General features: G+C 49.1%; 1 protein-coding gene across 1 annotated transcript in view; it reads right to left on the reverse strand.

Annotated features, from left to right (window-relative positions):
• The window catches only part of LOC144821543 (uncharacterized), a 1,076,254-nt gene extending 1,061,907 nt beyond the window's left edge, over positions 1 to 14,347 (reverse strand). Inside the window, exon 1 of the mRNA XM_078678715.1 lies at positions 14,209 to 14,347. The gene's annotated coding sequence lies outside the window, so the exon portion shown is untranslated. The remainder of the gene's footprint in view (positions 1 to 14,208) is intronic.
• Between the last annotated feature and the right edge of the window lie 3,822 nt (positions 14,348 to 18,169).

Raw genomic sequence — 18,169 nt, forward strand, 5'->3', positions numbered from 1 at the left:
ACGGCTCCTGACTGGGAGCCAAGGAAGCTGTTGGATATAAGGAGAGATGGAGGTGAACTTGGGGATGCCCAGTAGGATTCTGGCTGAGGCATTCTGCACTAGCTGAAGCCTATTGAGAACTTTTTCCTGTGCATTAAGAAGGAGGGCATTACAATAATCTGTTTTGGCGAAAACAAGAGTGCTGATCAGTGTTTTACCAGCTGAAGTGGGAAGGTAGGGAAGAAGCTTCTTGATCTTCTTCAACGTGAGGAAGGAGGTGGAGACTACGGAGTTGACATGATGGTGAAAGATTAGTCTGTCATCGAATATGACTCCAAGGTTGCGAGCCTTAGTAACAGGTTCTGGTGGAGGTCCCATCTCATTGGGCCACCATTGAGGGGACCAGGCAGGTTCTAGTTTCCCGAATGTCATGACCTCTGTCTTATCAGAGTTTAATTTTAGACAGTTTGAGGACATCCAGGAACTGATGGCAAGCATTCCCTCTTGAAAGTTTGCTGCAACTGTCGATCCATCATTATGTACAGATAGGACCAATTGAGTGTCGTCAGCATAGGTCGTAAGGCTAATGCCGTAGGATTTAATCACCCTCGCTAAGTCCGAAACATATATGTTAAACAGGGTCGGACTTAGCGAGGAGCCCTGTGGTACTCCGCAAGGAAGGGAGAAGGTGTGGGAAAAGAAAGGGCCCAGCTTTACAGCCTGTGAACTGTTGGCCAGGAAGGAAGCGAGGAGTTTTTTGGCATTGTTCTGGATGCCAATTGCTGAGACACGGTCGAGCAGGGTGGCATGATCAACCGTGTCGAAAGCTGCAGATAGATCAAGCAGTATTAATACTGCCGCTCCTCCTTTGTCCAATGTCATTCTTATTTCGTCTGCTGCCTTTATTAAAGCAGTTTCGGTTCCGTGTCCCTGCCTGAAGCCAAATTGGTTCTCGTCCAGCAGGTTATTCTCATCGATAAATTTGGAAAGTTGTATGTTCATTACTCTCTCGAATATTTTTGCTGGAAAGGGAAGGCATGCGATGGGTCTGTAACTGGAAGGGGAGTATGGATCAAGAGTGGTCTTTTTCAGGAGTGGCTTAATGATGGCCTTTTTCCAGACCGAAGGGTATGAGCCGGTAGTGAACATAGTATTACAGATATTCGTCAAAGCGGGGGAGATGGCGTTTGGGATGAGGTTGAGGATGGAAGGGGGACATGGATCCAGGGGTGATCCTGATTTGGTGCTGGAGATTAGGCGAGAGACTTGTTCCTCGGTAACTGATTTAAAATTACAGAAGGAAGGAACGTTGATAGCTGGAGATTGTTTAGTTATGATGGTTGAAGAAGATTTAGTAAGAAAGGCTGAGAAGATTGAAGTGACTTTGTCCTTAAAGAAATCTGCGAGGGAATTGCAGAGGGATTGAGATGTGTCAGAGGGGGGTGCAGGGGGGTTTGAGAGATGATTAACCACTTGAAACAGTTTTCTTGCGGAGTTTTGAGCCTGATTAATTTGGGAAGTGTAATAGTGTTTTTTCAGAAGTGATGAGGTATTTGTATTTGGAAAGGGCGCTTTTGTATGAGATTTTGTCAGTAGGATTGTAGTACCTGCGCCAGTGTCTTTCCAGATTTCTGCAATGTTGTCTTTGAAGACGTAGCGATTCCGAGAACCATGGGGCAGAGGGAGATTTTCTATTGCGATGAGAGGTTTTAGGAGGTGCTAGCTTGGAACAAGCCATGTCCAAGATGTTGAGGTAGTTACTGGAGGCTAGTGACGGATCCCGTTTCATAATATTGATGCCATCGGTCAGCATAGAGGCAAGATGAGAAGTATCGATGTTTTTCCAGTCTCTGAATGAGATAGGAGAAGATGGTTCGATTAGAGATGGAGGGGATTTGATTTTTATAGAGAAACAGACTGCTAAGTGATCTGTCCAAATAAGAGGGATAGTATAGGAAATCAAAATGTGAGGGTTATTGGTGAATATCCCATCAAGGGTGTGACCTGCCTTGTGGGTGGGTTGAGTGACAATTTGGTGAAATCCGGCTGATTAGGGCGATGGTATCGTTGTCGCTTGGAGATTCTAGGTGGAAATTGAAGTCTCCTAATATGGTGTATTGGGGAGCTCCAGCTGTAACTTCGATTAGGTTATTAATGTTGTTAAGGAAGTTAGATCTGGAGCCAGGCGGGCGGTAGAGCAGCGTGCCTGCGAATGATTGTCCATTTGTTGCATGTGTGCTCAGACTGTAGACCTTTCCAGTGGTTAACAAAGGCTAGTGTTGTGGGCCAAAGTTGCGTCAGATGTGCATTGTGACGTGTTGACGATTTGGTCTTGTGCACACATGTGTTAATTTCTACACATGTACGATGTACCGCAAGGGTGTGTACACACATTCATTAGCTGTTGTGAGTGTGTGGTTTGTGTGTGCAAGTAACAATGATGTGTGTGTACATGCATTCTGTGTATGCATGTCTGTTGTTGTGTGCCCATGCATGTCAGCTGAGGCAGCATTGTATGTGTGTACATGGGTGCATGAACACAAGTAAGGTGTGTTCCAATTTCATGTTGTTTGTGCACGTACATGTGTGTCTGTGTGGACGCTTGTCCACATATGGGCCCTCAGTCATGTGTTGTTGCAAGATGTTTTAACATGTGTGCACGATACATTGTGCATGTTAGCCCACAGGATGTTCTTTGTGGCTGTACATTGTGTGTGTAGTCAGCTCTATTGCCTTATATATTGTTCCGGTCACACATATCATCACTGTCTGCAACATGTATTATTAGCATTGTGGTGCTCAAGATGTGATAGTGTTGCACAGCTATGCGTTGTTGGTCATTTGACATCTGCTGCCATCTACTCCCACACAGGAGGGCTCCAAATGTGCATCAACCATACACTGTGCTGGAGGACATGGTTGACGAGGAGGTGATCCGCAAATACCGGCTTGACCGACTGAGATTGCAGGAGCTTGTCACACAATTGTCACCTCATCTGCAGCCACGCAGGACATATCCTGGAGCTTTCACACCCACAGCAAAGGTGATGGCGGCACTTCATTTCTTTGCGACTGGCACTTTCCAGTACACAGTTGGTCATGCGGGAGGGATGTCACAATCCATGTTCAGCATAGTTCTGCGGGATGTCCTGTATGCCATGATGCTTTACAAGGATGATTACATCCATTTTCCACGTCAGGCACAGTTGGCAGCAGTCAAAGGGGACTTCTATGGCCTGGCCCAGTTACGACACGTAGTGGGTTCAATTGATGGGACACATATTGGTCTCATACCACCCCAGGCACGTGAAGCTGTATATAGGAATCGGAAGCACTACCATTCGATCAAGGTGCAAGTGGTGTGCCTGGCTGACAACATCATCTCGCATGTGTGTGCCAGATTTCCCGGTTCCGCCCATGACTCCCACATCATGAAATTTTGCTAAGGTTCCCAGAGTTAGGAAGGCACGAACAGGGGGTCGCCGCTTCTCTGTAAATGCGGCAAAAAACTGTAACTCTCTCCCCAGTCGGATCCGTACCGAACCATGTTATCTTAGGTTTCGAAAGGCCCTTAAAACATTTCTTTTTCCCAAGGACTTCTAATTATCGGTACCCTCTTCAGTTTGTTCTCTGTTCCATTTTTTGTTAGCGCTGGGACGCTTCCGGGCAGCCATGCGCTTTATAAATCAAATTTCATTTCATTTCATTTCATTTCATGCGGAGCAGCATTGTCCCCCAACTGATGGCTAATCTGCGTCCAGAACGTGCGTGGCTTGTAGGTGAGTGTGCTGAAAGGACAATTGTGTTGTCAGTGTGTTGTGAGGACAAATGTGTTGTATGTGTGCCATGGTGTTTTGACAAATCCTGGTAATGAAATTTGTGTCTGTCATCACACCACCTAGGCGACTCTGCGTACCCAAACAGGCCGTGGCTGCTGAGCCCCATCAGGAATCCTACTACCCCTGGTGAGTTGCGTTATAATGATGCCCATGGGAGGACACGTCGAGTGATAGAACGTACTTTTGAAATGCTGAAGTCTAGGTTTCGCTGCCTTTACAAAACCGGAGGGGCCCTGCCATACTCACTAGGCAAAGTATGCAAACTCGTGATTGCCTGATGCATGCTCCACAACCTGGCCTTGCGCAATAACATTGAACTGATCATGGACCCTGAAGACCAACAGGTTGCTCGGCCTCCCATTCCACCCATGTCGACTGATGAGGATAGTGGGGAGGAAGAAGGTGTGGACCAGAGGCGTCAGCTCATTGATCGCTATTTCCCTTGAATGTGAGTAACTACCGCTTGTACAGCCCGACAATGCGTGATGTATGTTTGGTGGTGGAGTGCGGATGTGGTGTGTCTATGCTGCCAGTTCTGGTATGTTCTGTTTGCAAATGTGTGTGTTAGATGGGGTACATGCTATGCTCCCTGATGTGTGTCCTGTGATCCACTTACTTGGTGATGAGTGTTGTTTGTGGGATGTTGCAGTACAGTGTGTTGTGATGGGTGTGAATCTCTTTCCTGAGCTGTGTTTGTTGTTCTCTCATTATCCCTAGGTCACTCCCACAGAGGCATGATTCTCAACAACATTGATCCCTGCACCTGGTAACGTTACATTCTATGACAATCATGTGATTAAAACATGGAGGCCACACATCATTGAGTGTTTAGGTGATGTTTATTTACAGGTTGAGGATTGATGTTGGTGCATATTTACAAAGAAGTGTTGGTGGGGGAGTGAGAGTTGAAGGTCATGGCAGATGAAAACACGGTGGGGACACCACAATGTGTGATGTCTAGCTAGTCCAATAGACGTGTGGCAATGGTTGGCATTGTGGGACAGGATAGTATTCAGGGTGAATGGCAGGCTCAGACAAGGGTGAATTCATTGGCGCCCCCTCTTAGAGCGGGTAGATGGAGCAACACCACTTCTCTCACCTGCATCCAGCCTCGGACGGCCCCTCCGTCTTGTAGCCGGAGTGGAGACAGCTGTGGGGGCAGGTTGGTCAGGGACCACCTCCCTGTCCGTGGGCTCAGGTGTGGGTGGCGGTGGTGTTGGGGATCGGTCCCGCTGGGCACTAGGGTGAGGGGGGGGGTGGTGTGGCGCGGGATAGCCAGTCCCTCCACAGAGCAGTTTGCTGGCCCATGAGGTCCACAATTTGCCCTATGCGGGTATCAATGGACTGCAACAGATTGCTGTTCTCTTGTGAGTCTTGGTGGGCCCGATCAGACTGTTGTTCCTGCGCCCGCTGATAGGAGGCATTGACTCTTGCGATGGCTTCCAGGGTTTCTGCGCCAGGATGGGGTGGGTGTCCTTCCCCACCTCGCCGGACAACTGCACTCCTGGTTGTGTGCTGTGCCCTCACCTGTGTCCTCTCACGTCCACTCTCCCTGCTTGCCTGGGATGTTGATGGTCCATCATTGGCTGATGGATCAGGCAGGGTGTACAGGCAGGAGTGGTGGTGGTGGTGGTGGAGATGGTGGTGGTGGTGGTGGCTGCACAGCTCACTATGGCAGGTGATGGTGTGGTGACACAGGCCGAGGTGGTGGAGGCAGTGATGTCCTGGGAGCCTGATGGCCCTGGAAGTCTGCTTGGTCCCGCATCGTCCTCTGCGTCTGAGCTGGCAATGGGCTTGTCCTCAGAGAGTCTGTGCTGTGAGGGGGGCGACTGGTACTGGCGGTTGCTGCTTTGGCCAGTCAAGTTGCGATCACCTGAGGGACAAGATTATCATGATCAATGGACATGACATGTTTTTGGTTACAACATTACTAATCAATGACCTCTCTCACACACCCCACGCACCCCCCCCCACCCACCGCCACCCTCCCTGTGGACATGGGGGCATGTTGGGAGTTGTATTGCTGGTCTCTCTCTCACCCCACACACCTCTTACACTCCCCCCCCACCCACCGCCATCCCTCACTGTGGACATAGGGGCCTGTTGGGAGTTGTAGTGCTGGTCTCTCTCACCCCCCCACCGCCATCCCTCCCTGTGGACATTGGGGCCTGTTGGGAGTTGTAGTGCTGGTCTCTCTCACCCCCCACCCACCGCCATCCCTCCCTGTGGACATGGGGGCCTGTTGGGAGTTGTAGTGCTGGTCTCTCTCACCCCCCACCCACCGCCATCCCTCCCTGTGGACATGGGGGCCTGTTGGGAGTTGTAGTGCTGGTCTTTCACACATCCCACACACCTCTCGCACTCCCCCCGCACCCACCGCCACCTTCCCTGTGGACATGGGGGCCTGTTGGGAGTTGTAGTGCTGGTCTCTCACAAACCCCACCCACCGCCACCCTCCCTGTGGACATGGGGGCCTGTTGGGAGTTGTAGTGCTGGTCTCTCTCACCCCCCACCCACCGCCATCCCTCCCTGTGGACATGGGGGCCTGTTGGGAGTTGTAGTGCTGGTCTCTTTCACCCCCCACCCACCGCCATCCCTCCCTGTGGACATGGGGGCCTGTTGGGAGTTGTAGTGCTGGTCTCTCACAAACCCCACCCACCGCCACCCTCCCTGTGGACATGGGGGCCTGTTGGGAGTTGTAGTGCTGGTCTCTCACACACCCCACACACCGCTCGCACTCCCCCCCCACCCACCGCCACCCTCCCTGTGGACATGGGGGCCTGTTGGGAGTTGTGGTACTGGCTGCTTTCACAGCATGCAAGCCTGGGAACGTAGGAGGCAACATTTGTGTTTGGTCATGGTGGGTGCATTTAGTGGCCAGGACTTCACATTTGGGTGACTGTGTGGTCCACATGCATGGATTGGGGCCCGGGAGATGTGTGTTGTCAGTTGTGCATGGCAGACCATGGCAGTGTGATCGTGGTCATTTGTTTGTACTTAAATAAAAAAAATCCACAGAAACCTGTGTTATGGGGAGCACTATTCACTCGTTCACAATAACGTGATTTGTTTTTTCTTATTTTTCATCCATGAGAGGGGACATACGATACCTCAATTGAAATTCACTGTACTAGAAAGATTGGTGGAAAAACCACATGTTGACACAACTAGATTGTTGGCACAAAGAGAAACATACTGGATAAAGTCCCTTAGGACGCTGACACCCTATGGACTCAATGACAAGATTGAGATGATTTGTTTCCTGTAACATTATGCTGTAAAATACATGCTTGGTATCTGTATTTTAATGTTTTTTATATTACATTTAGGTGTTATTGACATTCATGCTCATAAAATCTCACAATTTTTGATACGTGTATTGACTCATACACTATTATTGTTATTGTTTTATTATTTTATTATTTTGTTATTATTAGCTTTATTAGTTTTATTTTGTCTATTGGAATTACGAGCCCAGTCTCATTTCCAATAACATGGAATGGGATTAGTCTACTCGTATTTTCGTGATTAGTAAATAAACGGGTGCCATTTTGGATGAGGACATGTAAGCCGGTAGTCCGTTTTCGATTTCCTTAGCAACATGACGTCAGACGCCATATACTGGCGTTTTGAACAGGGCTCGACCTAGCGAGAAAGCGACAGAAAGAGAGAACCTCGGAGTAATGTGGAGTGTTTGATTTAATATATAGAGGTAAGATGACGCTATATAGATTAAGCATCACGAAACATGGTAACACAAACCATTTAAATACTAAGGAGTCTTCTCCGTTAATGTGTTACAGATTAAGGGCACGACTTGATTGAAACAGCGCCACAAAGATTTACAAATTGGGGTCTTGAAGACCGAGTAAGTACCGGTTTTATTTGTAATGTAAAAGCAAGTCATGAGGCAATAGATTTAGTGTACTAAGAGCATCGCTTTGTTTTCTAGAAAAAGAATAGCACGGACTTTGACCGTGGTCGACTTTTTTGCTTTATTGTTTGAATGAAGGTAAGAGTGCTTAGACACGGCACCGCCAGTACTTTAGAACATTTGTTGACTTGCATTGTTAAGACTAGGTTATTTTTGGAATGTAGTAAGTAGGAGGTGGTGGTAGCACTGGGCTGTTCACCTCGTTTTCGGTTTGGTTTATAAGGTGGCAGGTGAACTTTTGTGAGCATGATTTTTAATCACACATTAGATGCATGGATTACACTAGGAGATCTTCTGGTTGCTGTTCGATTCACCAAATAATGAAACTGTTGTACTTGTGATTGTAAATATTGTATTTATCGGATATATACATGATAGAATTTTTTGTTACTTATAGTGCATTCCCCTGACGAAGGTGCATACCGAAATGCATTGGGATATGTCATCATTTGTTGAATTATGGAGAGTTGTTTGATGAACTCAGATTGTCGCATTTATTGATGAAAAAGAAGAATAAAATCAACTTTGAAGAAAGCAAATACGATCACCGTTTGATGAGCATTTACTTTCCTGTTTGTTAAGGTTTTCAGTCTGATTAATAAGACTGTGGATACATTAAGTTTGAACTTTGATGAATTATAAGTTTGTTAAATGTATGATGTTTATGTTGGATTGAATATATGGATGAAAAATAAGAAAAAACAAATCACGTTATTGTGAACGAGTGAATAGTGCTCCCCATAACACAGGTTTCTGTGGATTTTTTTCATTTTTACTAACTTGACTAGGGGCCAGTCAAGATATGGGTCAGCACCAGATATAATTAGTTGACATTTAAGCTAAATTGATAAAAATAGGAGTGCATATCACTTAATACTGTTGTAAACATTTGTTTATACTTACCAGCCTCTTCTCCCTCCTCGATTCCTTCCAGACTATCAGGGTGCAGTATGTCCAGCACCTTCTCCGCCCATTCAGCAAATGGTAAGGGCTCTGGGGGAGTGCCGCCGCCAGTGTGGTGTGCCCGCAGGTGGTTCTTCGCCCTGATGCCTTTCACCCTTGCCTTGAGGTCGTGCCACCGACTCTGGATGTCGTGTTTGGTGCGTGGCACGGTCCCTGACGCATTCACTCTGATCACTATCCTGTCCCACATGTGGTTTTTGGTTGCCAAGGTTGTCTGCTGGACTAGGTTGCCGAAGAGCTGTGGTTCGACACGAATGATTTCATCCACCATGACCTTCAACTCAGTGTCAGTGAATTTTGGATTTTTCTTAGGTGCCATGGTGTGTGATGTGCAAGGTGTTGGTGTGGTGGGGTGGGATGTGCAGGTGTGTGGTGTGTAGGGATGGTGTTGTGTTGGTTTGTGTGGTGTGTGTGTTTGTGAGCAGGTTGTGTGTGTCTGCTGTTCGTTGTAATGTGGCTCTTGCTTGCAGCTATGCTGTGATGCAAAGGACTGTGGTAGTGGGAGGGATTCATTTTATACTCTGTGTGGTGGTGGTGTCCCAATGGTTGTTGACAATCAGGTGTTCTTTGGGTGTGGTGATTTAGGTGCATTTTTTCAGAGCTGGGGGGGTGTCATTGGGGCGTGTAGTTGCTGGGGGTGGGTGTTTCAGGTGGTTGGGTGTTCTGTTTAATGTATTTTCTATTTACTTCCGTCTGCCATTTTGTAATCGGTTTGACGGCAGGGATGGTGTTTGTGTGGTCCTTCCGCAGTCATGGTCCGTTTTCAGAGGTATTGTTTCCGCGGCGGTGGAGGACGGCGGTGAGTTCTGTTGGAATGGCGGCATTATCCTAATCGCGCGGACGGATCCTCCGCGGGTATAGCGGAGGGTGGGGCCTGTTCCCACGGTCATGTCCGTCCGCAGCGGTGGGTGTTCTTTTGGTTCCGTCCGCCGCGGACGGTGTTAGGCTTGTTCCGTCCGCCGCGGACGGTGTTTGATGTGATCCGTCCGACGCGGTCGGAGATTTTTTACTTTTTTTTATATATTTTTTATTTTAACAGTAAGACAAGAGTAGGCATTACAGATAGCAGGTGTCAAACAGTAAAATGCAGATCAGGGACAGGCGGGGGAACTATACATACAAATAACCATCGTAAGGAACACATGGCCTATCGCGATTACGCACATAAGAGAAAGAGAAATAAACAGTCTATTAGGCGATCAAAAAACAATCCCACCCGCGTGACCCTGTCCTCAATGATACAGGATAATTGGAGCCAGAGTAGACACCCGGACAATAAAGGATCCGTGGAGAAGAAACAGCCCACCTCCCGTGAAAAGGAAAAAGGAAAGACAAAAGGGGCCATAGAACAAAACAAAGGCAAAATAAAAAAAACCCTCCCCGAACCCTCCACCCTGCACCCCTGCAATGGCTACGGCCTAACCCCACTAGCAGCGTGCCTGTCGCCCAAGAACTACCCTAAAAGAAGGGAAAAAGAGAGAAAGTGGAGGAGGAAAAAGCAAACACACTCCCGGTCTCCCATACCCCCCACCAGTAGTGACCACCCCGAAACGTAGTAAAATCAATATACAGCAAAATATACAAACCAGTCGGGGGAGTATAGTCAATAACCACCCGACTCCCGTCACATTATAGGCACAACCCCGGCATTGTATAAAGTTATTGTATCAGATCCAAGCGATCAAGCTCAGTCCTGGCCAGTACGGTCTTTCATAAGAGTCCTTTTCACTCGAGCCGCCATCTTGATGAAAAAGGCAGAGCGTTCATAAAAGTTCATGTCAGTGCAGAAGGATCGAAAACAGGATAAAAGTTCACAAAGTCCACCCATCGAACGAGGAAAGGTGTCCAGGAACAACGAACATCTCCAATAGTCACTGAGGAACTTGTTACCACACAGAAAACCGTCCATAGATATATTAGGCGGCAGCAGATTCGCGCAGGAGATGTTGGCGATAAGCAAGGGCTGGCTTGTTTGTAATTGGGGACCGCCAAGGCTCTTTAAATCCGGGATCTGCACGGGGACCTCGATCTCAGATGTGCAGTGCAACGCTGGTACCACAGCTAGCTGGAAAATTAATGGAGAGTCGTCCTCCGGTCTCAGGATACCGTCCACTTTTGCAGTCAGTGTCCGGAACACAGCGATGGTGTGCGAATGGAGCGCCCCAATGGCGGCCATGACGGCCTGAAGCGATGGCGTGCCTTCCGTCCGCTCCATCCCCTCTCAATAGGCGATAGAGCGGGACTCGAACCCCGGAGGCCGGCTACTCAGGGGTAACAGGCCACGCAAATCAGAAGTCAAACAGTGGGCGCTCCTCTTCTGGCAGAACACACCGTCGCCGCTAGCGAGGGCCCCAGCCCGTCGACCCAGAGAGGGTAGCAAGGCCTCCGGGCATCAGACCCCCACCACGGCAGCCGGTGTGGCACGCTGGTGTGTCCTCGGTGTAGACTGTGCACAGGATCATCACCAAAAATCAACAATTCACGGCACACTTCGGGAGACCGGGCTCAGTCCAGGTCTCACGGCCGATGTTGATCAATTCCGATCCGGATAGGCTAGAAATTGAGGCCCCGGCTTCCACACGATGTTAGGCCGAGAGTAGAAACACGGCGTATCTTCGTCTGCGGTTGAGGCAGAAAACTCGGGATTGCACCTTTAGAAGCAAAAAAACTTCACGAACACAGAAATCTGGTGTGAGTCCAGGATTAAAGGCAGGATATTCGAGCTGCTGGCGGAGGTCGGCGGAGCCGGGAGCTTACGCGGCCATCTTGGTTGCTAGCGTAGCTCCTCCCCCGCGGTCGGAGATTTTTGACATCAATATCTTAATCGTAACCGCGGGAGTGATTTTGCCGCGACCATGGCGGACGGTACCCGTTTCCGTCCGCCATCCTAATGAGCCCCAAGTTTGGGTTTTCCTGGGGAGTGTAGTCTTCACAATCAATTTTGCAATGTTAACATAGAGTTCGAAATGTTGATGGTGCGCTGTTTATTTCATGACATATCAAACTTAGAAACATATGACTTTATTTATTATAACCATATGATTTCTAATTCTGTATGTCCTAGGAAATCTTTTGGTGCAAGCCAGACTGCCCTTGCTTGTGACTGGCTTTCCAGTAGAAGACTCTGGGTGTGACTGTTATCAGATTTTTAGCATTTTCTCTGAAACCTGATTTTCTTTCATCTGAGAATTTATGCCCGCTAAAACATAACCCCTCACTTCGTTCCTGGAGAGTTCCTAAGTGTGGGGTACCACGGCATACGACATGCACCTGCCCGAGTGAGCCGGACAGCAGACCAAGGCCCAGAGCAGAGGTGAGGCTCCCCTGAATTGACTAAAGTATGTGCACAGCCGGCTAGAGAGACAGCCAGAGCACTTGGAAATGCTCGCGGGCTGGGGGAAAAACCCTATTTTCCCCCTGGAAGGTGAAGTGGGACTCCCCCTCAAGGACACAAAATAGGAACACCCTGAACCAGGTGAAGACAGCGGGGCAAGCTGAGACCTCCTACACGGGCAGCGGAAAGCGCCCCAAGCGGGCAGAGACTGTGGAGTAACTGGGAGCGGCGCCGGCGGGAGATGGCTTGCAGCGTCAGGGTCTCGCGTAAAGTGACACCGCGAGGGTCCCTGGAGATGCTGGCCTCAGCATAGTGAGAAAGCGACCGGCCCCGTCGAGCAGACATCAGGCAGACAAAAGTCAGCGTGTGATTGGGCAGCAGTGCCCCACAGCTATGATGGACCAACAATATTAGATGTGGACACGGCTCGCCCATAAAGACACCACTTTGCATAATGGAGCGGAGGATGCAGCAGTTGCTATAAGTGCGTGTTAAACTAGCCTTCTTTCATTAGTCTGTCCAAACCTGCCATTGTGTGCCAACAATGCTGTGGCAGTCCTGCAGAAATGTGTCATGGGAGTGCTTTTATGTGTGCATCTGTGCGTGTTTGAGGGGTTGTGGACGGACGCACGAGTGTGTGCGCATGTGCATGTATGAAAGACTATGCTCACATTTGTGTGTGCTTGTGCATGTCTGCGCGTGTGATGGTGTGGACACGTATTTGGGCGTTTTGTATTAAAGCTTGTGTTTGTGTGCTTGTGTTTGTGCGTGCAGATGTTTCTCTATCCGTGCTTATGTCTGTGCGTGTGATGGTGTGTGCATGTACTTGAGTGTTTTTGTGTTAGAGCATGAGTTTGTATGTGTGCTTGTGCGTGTGGATGTTTCTGTATGCGTGTTCGTGTGTGCCCTCTGTTCACGTATGAGAGTGTGTGCACACAATTGTGTGTGCTTATGCATGTCTGTGCATGTGATGGTGTGTGTGTGTGCATGTATTTGTGTGTACGTCCTTGGGTATTTTTGTTCTGGAGCATGTGATTGTATGTGTGCTTGTGTTTTTGATAGTTTCTGTATGTGTGCTTGTGTGTGTGTGCGTGTCTGCGTGTATGAGAGTGTGAGTGCATGTGTTTGTGCTTGTGCATGTCTGTGCATGTGATGGTGTTTGCGTGTGTATGTATTTGGGTGTTTTTGTATCAGAGCATGGAATTTTATGTGTGCTTGTGTTTTTGGATGTTTCTGTATATGTGCGTGTGTGTATGCATCTGTGCGCATATGAGAGTGTGTGCTCACATTTGTGTGTGCTTGTGCATGTCTGTGCATGTGATGGTGTGTGCACGCTGGATTTGTTATTCTCTGGCGGCCGCTGTCCTGGATATTGACTTTAACTGCCAGATGCCTGACCCTAGGATGGCCACCAGTGTACCTGTACAGTCCCCTGCCTGACCCCAATGATGGCTTCCCTGGGACAACAATTGGACATTGACCAGACCTTGATCCTATCCCCTAACCTGCCTACACATCAGGACTTGGAACCTGCGGAACTTACCCCAGCCAAACCTTGGGCAGATTTTCCCCTCGTCTCTACGTCCTGTCTTCCTCCTATCCCTTTACCCTATCCCCTTACCCTTTATTGCTCCATTCACCTTGTCCCCTATGTTCTTTAAATGCTTTTCTTGATTCTTATGTAACTTTTAACTGATGTAAATTGCAACATTAGTGTTCCTTATGTAAAGCACTCTGATTCCTTCGGGTCTAGCCAGCGCTATATAATAAATCATTAATTAAATATGTTCCCATTCAGTACTCTTCCTCTCTTTGTCTACTTCCCTAGCTCTTATCCCCTCTCCCCTGAATCTCTCACCTTGCCTGCGAGTCTGCCTAGCCCTCTGTCCTTTGTGCCCTTTGACTAAGCACTCCTTCTCCCCTTGTTGGGGAAAGATCCAATATTTATACTCTGGAGTCTCAGCGTACCCGCTGAGAGAGTCCACTGAGCCAATGGATCCACTCACAGCTGAGGTATGGTATGGCACCCCTTGCCAAAGCACTCCCTCTCCCCTTTTGTGGGAAGGATCCAGTATGTAGGCCTTGGAGTCTCAGAGACCCCTCTGAGAGAGTCCACTGTGTAAAGGGAGCCTCTCGCAACAGAGATAGGGAAGGGATACCACTTCCCCTGGGATCACAGCTTACTGGACTTTGGACATTGCTTTGACTCGTCTACCGGTTTGTGTCCCCATCGCCCTTCCCCTCCTCTTTCCATGCGGTGTCCTTCACCCTCCCCTCCTCTTTCCCACCTTCATTACCTGTCTACTTCCCCAGCTCTTTCCCCCTCCCCTGAATCTTTCCGCTTGCCTGCTTTTCCCCTTATGTATTTGTGCTTATTGTTTATCTCGACCTTACAAGTAACTATGTTGTCATGCTCTAATAACTGTGTAACCTTTGTAACAATGTAACCTGTAACTATGATCTGATGCTCATGTAAAGCGCTCTGATACCTCCGGGTCTAGCCAGCGCTATATAAAACCTTTAAAATAAATAAATACATTCCTTTGGATTGAGGGTGCCGACAGGTGATAAACTGAATGGACTGCCTTTTGGGAATTTGAAAAGGAGTTGCAAGCGAAATAACAATTTAGTGTACCCGCCTTTTTCCTCTCTATGCTATATGGAAACATAGCACAACCATACATTTGTAACATCTACACAGTTTTCTGGCGCTAGGTTATAGATCTTTCTTGAAATGACTGACTGGCTGCGAGACCACACTGAACATGATGTTTGTCAGATATTTAGCATTTATTTCCAAAACATTGCAATACCCTCAAGTCTCCCCAAGCAGGAATATATCCGAGCAAAAGCCGGAACTCTATCTTTGTTCCACTGAGCCTCCTAAGCATGGGGACACCAGACATATATAGATTCAGGGTGCCCACATGCGATGAACCAAATGAAATGAATTAGTAAATTTAGAAAGCAAATGGAAGTGAAATGCCGGTTGAAAATACTTGTCTTTTAGTCGTATCACCCCTGGACAGTATGGAAACATACCACAACCATATATTTCCAACATCCACTGGAGCCAGTTGTAATTTGGATTTATTTTGAGGCTGAGAAAGAATCCAAACAGCATCTGGGCGCTTTACTGGGACAGTGACATGCATTGCTACATCCCAGCAAGGACCTATGTGCTCTTTGGGTTTTTTCAGAGGCTGAGAAAAAATCCAAACAGTGTCCGGGCTCCCTGCTGGGGATCAGGTGTGAATGTCTGAAACCATAACAAGGAGTCGGTACTGTGTGGATTTTTTGTGGTTTAGAAAAATACAAACAGCGCCTGCCTCCTGGCTGAAGCACCGAACTGTGGGCCATATTATCAAGAAAGGGCGATACATTATCGCCGCTTTTATGACAGGAATGTAAATGTAAATCCAGTATTTGTAAAGCGCACAGCTACCAATTGGGTGTCCCAGTGCTGGGGGCCGTCGGAAAGATTAAGTAACCTATTGCCCAGAGTCACATGGTGCTGAGCTGACCTGCCGCGAGAGCCGGGGATTGAACCGAGACCCCCAGCGTCCAGTGTCAGTCGCCCTGGCTGCGGCGCCACACCTCTTGATAATATGCCCATGTGAATTCCCATAGAAGCCCAGGTTCTGGTTTTAACCTGGGCTTCTATGGGAATTCACATGGGCATATTATCAAGCTCAATATTGCCACTTTAGCAGCAGTTTCCTTCCGATAGAAGCAGCGATAATGTATCGCCCTTTCTTGATAATATGGCCCTGTGTGTCTGTGCTCTAGAAAGGAGTCAGACACTACTCGGATTGGTAGGAAAGGCACTAGCAACAACCTTAGCATGTAGACTTCTAATCTCCAACTCCTGGTTAATTTCTTCAGCTGGTTGGGTCAGAAGGGTCGGAGGGAGCAGTTGGGCTTCGCCTCTCACCCTCTCTCCAACCTCCTGCCCTTCCACTTACAGAAGAAAGTGGCTTGAGCTGGTGGACATGGCTAAAGAGGAGCTTGGGCATTAATAGTTGCCCTTAGCCCCTTCTGTATCTCTACCCACCCCCTCATCCTTGGTTGGACCTAGGAGTGGCTAAGGAATTCATTAAAGGGCCCATCCAATATGTGTGGGATGCCACTAGTAATGTCACATGCATATTAATGTGGTGGCCACCAGTCTGCCTCATTCTGGAACTTGCCAGGGCTATGACAAGGAGCTTTTTCCTGTATTGGGGGACAATTTTTATTTACAAATTTCCACAGGGTGCTCCATTGCCTTATTGACATATAGGTCCATCACAAGAGCATCCTGTGGACACCCTTACATGATGTATACATGCATCAGTACAGCAGCGAAAGGGTTAAAAGGTATACAGGCATTGCATAGGTATTGGGTGAGAGGTTTTTATGAAGAGTGTTGGACCCAGGCACCAGTGGACCTCTCTCCAGGACCAGGGAAGCTCGTCTCGTTACACCCATAAGGGACAGTTAAGGGAACAACTGGACTTCTGCTCCCAGGAGGAAGGAAGCTCCAGATGACAAGGAAAGGTGAAAAGGTTGGTGCAGGGAGACAGTAGAACCAACTCCCTGCAAAGTGTGCCACCTTAGAGGCCAGGAGGCCTAAGGAAAAGGTTCTGGGTGCCTAGGGCTCACCACCCGGAGCAAAATGAGCAAAAGATCACGCAAACGGCCTGAGGGGGCCCAAGATATCTATCGGAGAAGGAGCTGACCCTTGTCCCTCCATAGAGTACACAGTGCGTATGGATTGCTGTTGCCCAAAGCCAAGAACCCCCAAGGTGGGAGAGGGCCCGGGGGTCAACGCGAGGAGCATTCTTCTATGGTAAATCCTGGGAAAGGGCATGTGTGGGACGCCCTCCCGAGAGCTCTGGAGGCACGAGGATCTCAACCCTCGGGCTGGTTTATGGATACATGGGTGCGGAACCCCATCTCTGGTCCGCCGGCCACCAAGGAATTGGGGGTGCACCGGTGCACCCCCCAGAGAAGAACTAAAGGGCCCAGGACCCCATCTCCTGGTCCCTGCCGCAAGCCGTGGTGGCAGAGGAGTGTCGCCACATCCCACCACAAAGGGGAGGAGGGGTCCATGGCCCCATCGTTGGGCCCTGACACTGGATGCTGCAGGGGGAGCACTCTCGCACTGCCTCCAACTGTGCCAGGCCTGTCCCCCCCTCAGGGGAGGCTCTAGGCTTATGGCAGCCCTGGGCAGGGAGCGTAGGTAGGAGGCTCTGGAAGAGGGGGTCTGGGCGGGGTGGAGCCCCCAGAGCTCAGGAAGTGGGTTAGGGTGTTTGGAAGTGGAACAGAGCCGGAGGCCGCCAAATCCCTGCCACTGGGGCCGCCACGCAAATATGTATCCATCCTCAGAGGATTATTATATTAAGGATATATATTGGCGTGGCGGCCCCTGGGGTTTGGCGGCCCTGTGCTGGTGCACAGCTTGCACGTGCCTAAGGCCGGCCCTGCCCCATTCCTCCCTCTACCCATGTCTGACAGGAGGCGAGCGCCCCCCACGAAGGAAAACTCCTTGCCCGTAGGAGCAAGCAGGAGTGAAGAGCTGCAGGGACAGTGAATGTAGATGCTGATCAAGCAGGGAGCTTGATGGCGCCGCCGAAAGAGGGCTCCTCACACTGCCCCCAACGAATGGAGGCATGCAGGGTGCCCAAGTGGTATCGGGCACCCCCAAGAATAAAAATAAATAAAAAAGGAGACAAGGAAGGCACGTGTTGCCAGCAACCGCGGCCCCTGGAGGGAGTTCCGGTGGGGCATTTTGCGATGCAGGGCGCGCTACGAAATTCATTTTATTTATTAAATTGTTTACTTACCTCCAATTATCCATATTCTGGTTTTGATCACCCCCCCCCCACTCTGCCCCCCCGGAATCCCTCCACGGGCCATGGCTGCTTGCGGGCCGTTCAGCAACACAAAGTAATGCGGCTGGAGCTACTCATTACAGATTCACAGTCCAGGGAGGGAGTGCCCCATAATGCCCCATTGGGCTTTGCCCTAGCCAAAGGTTTTAGGCCTCTTGTGGTGGTCCTAAGCAGGTTGGGGCACCACCAATGAGATAAAGAGAGCATGGGGGAGCAGCATGAGTGCAGCTGCCCTCTCCCCCAA

This window comes from Lissotriton helveticus, chromosome 2_2 (genome assembly GCF_964261635.1).
Source record: "Lissotriton helveticus chromosome 2_2, aLisHel1.1, whole genome shotgun sequence".
NCBI classification, from domain to species: Eukaryota; Metazoa; Chordata; class Amphibia; order Caudata; family Salamandridae; genus Lissotriton; species Lissotriton helveticus.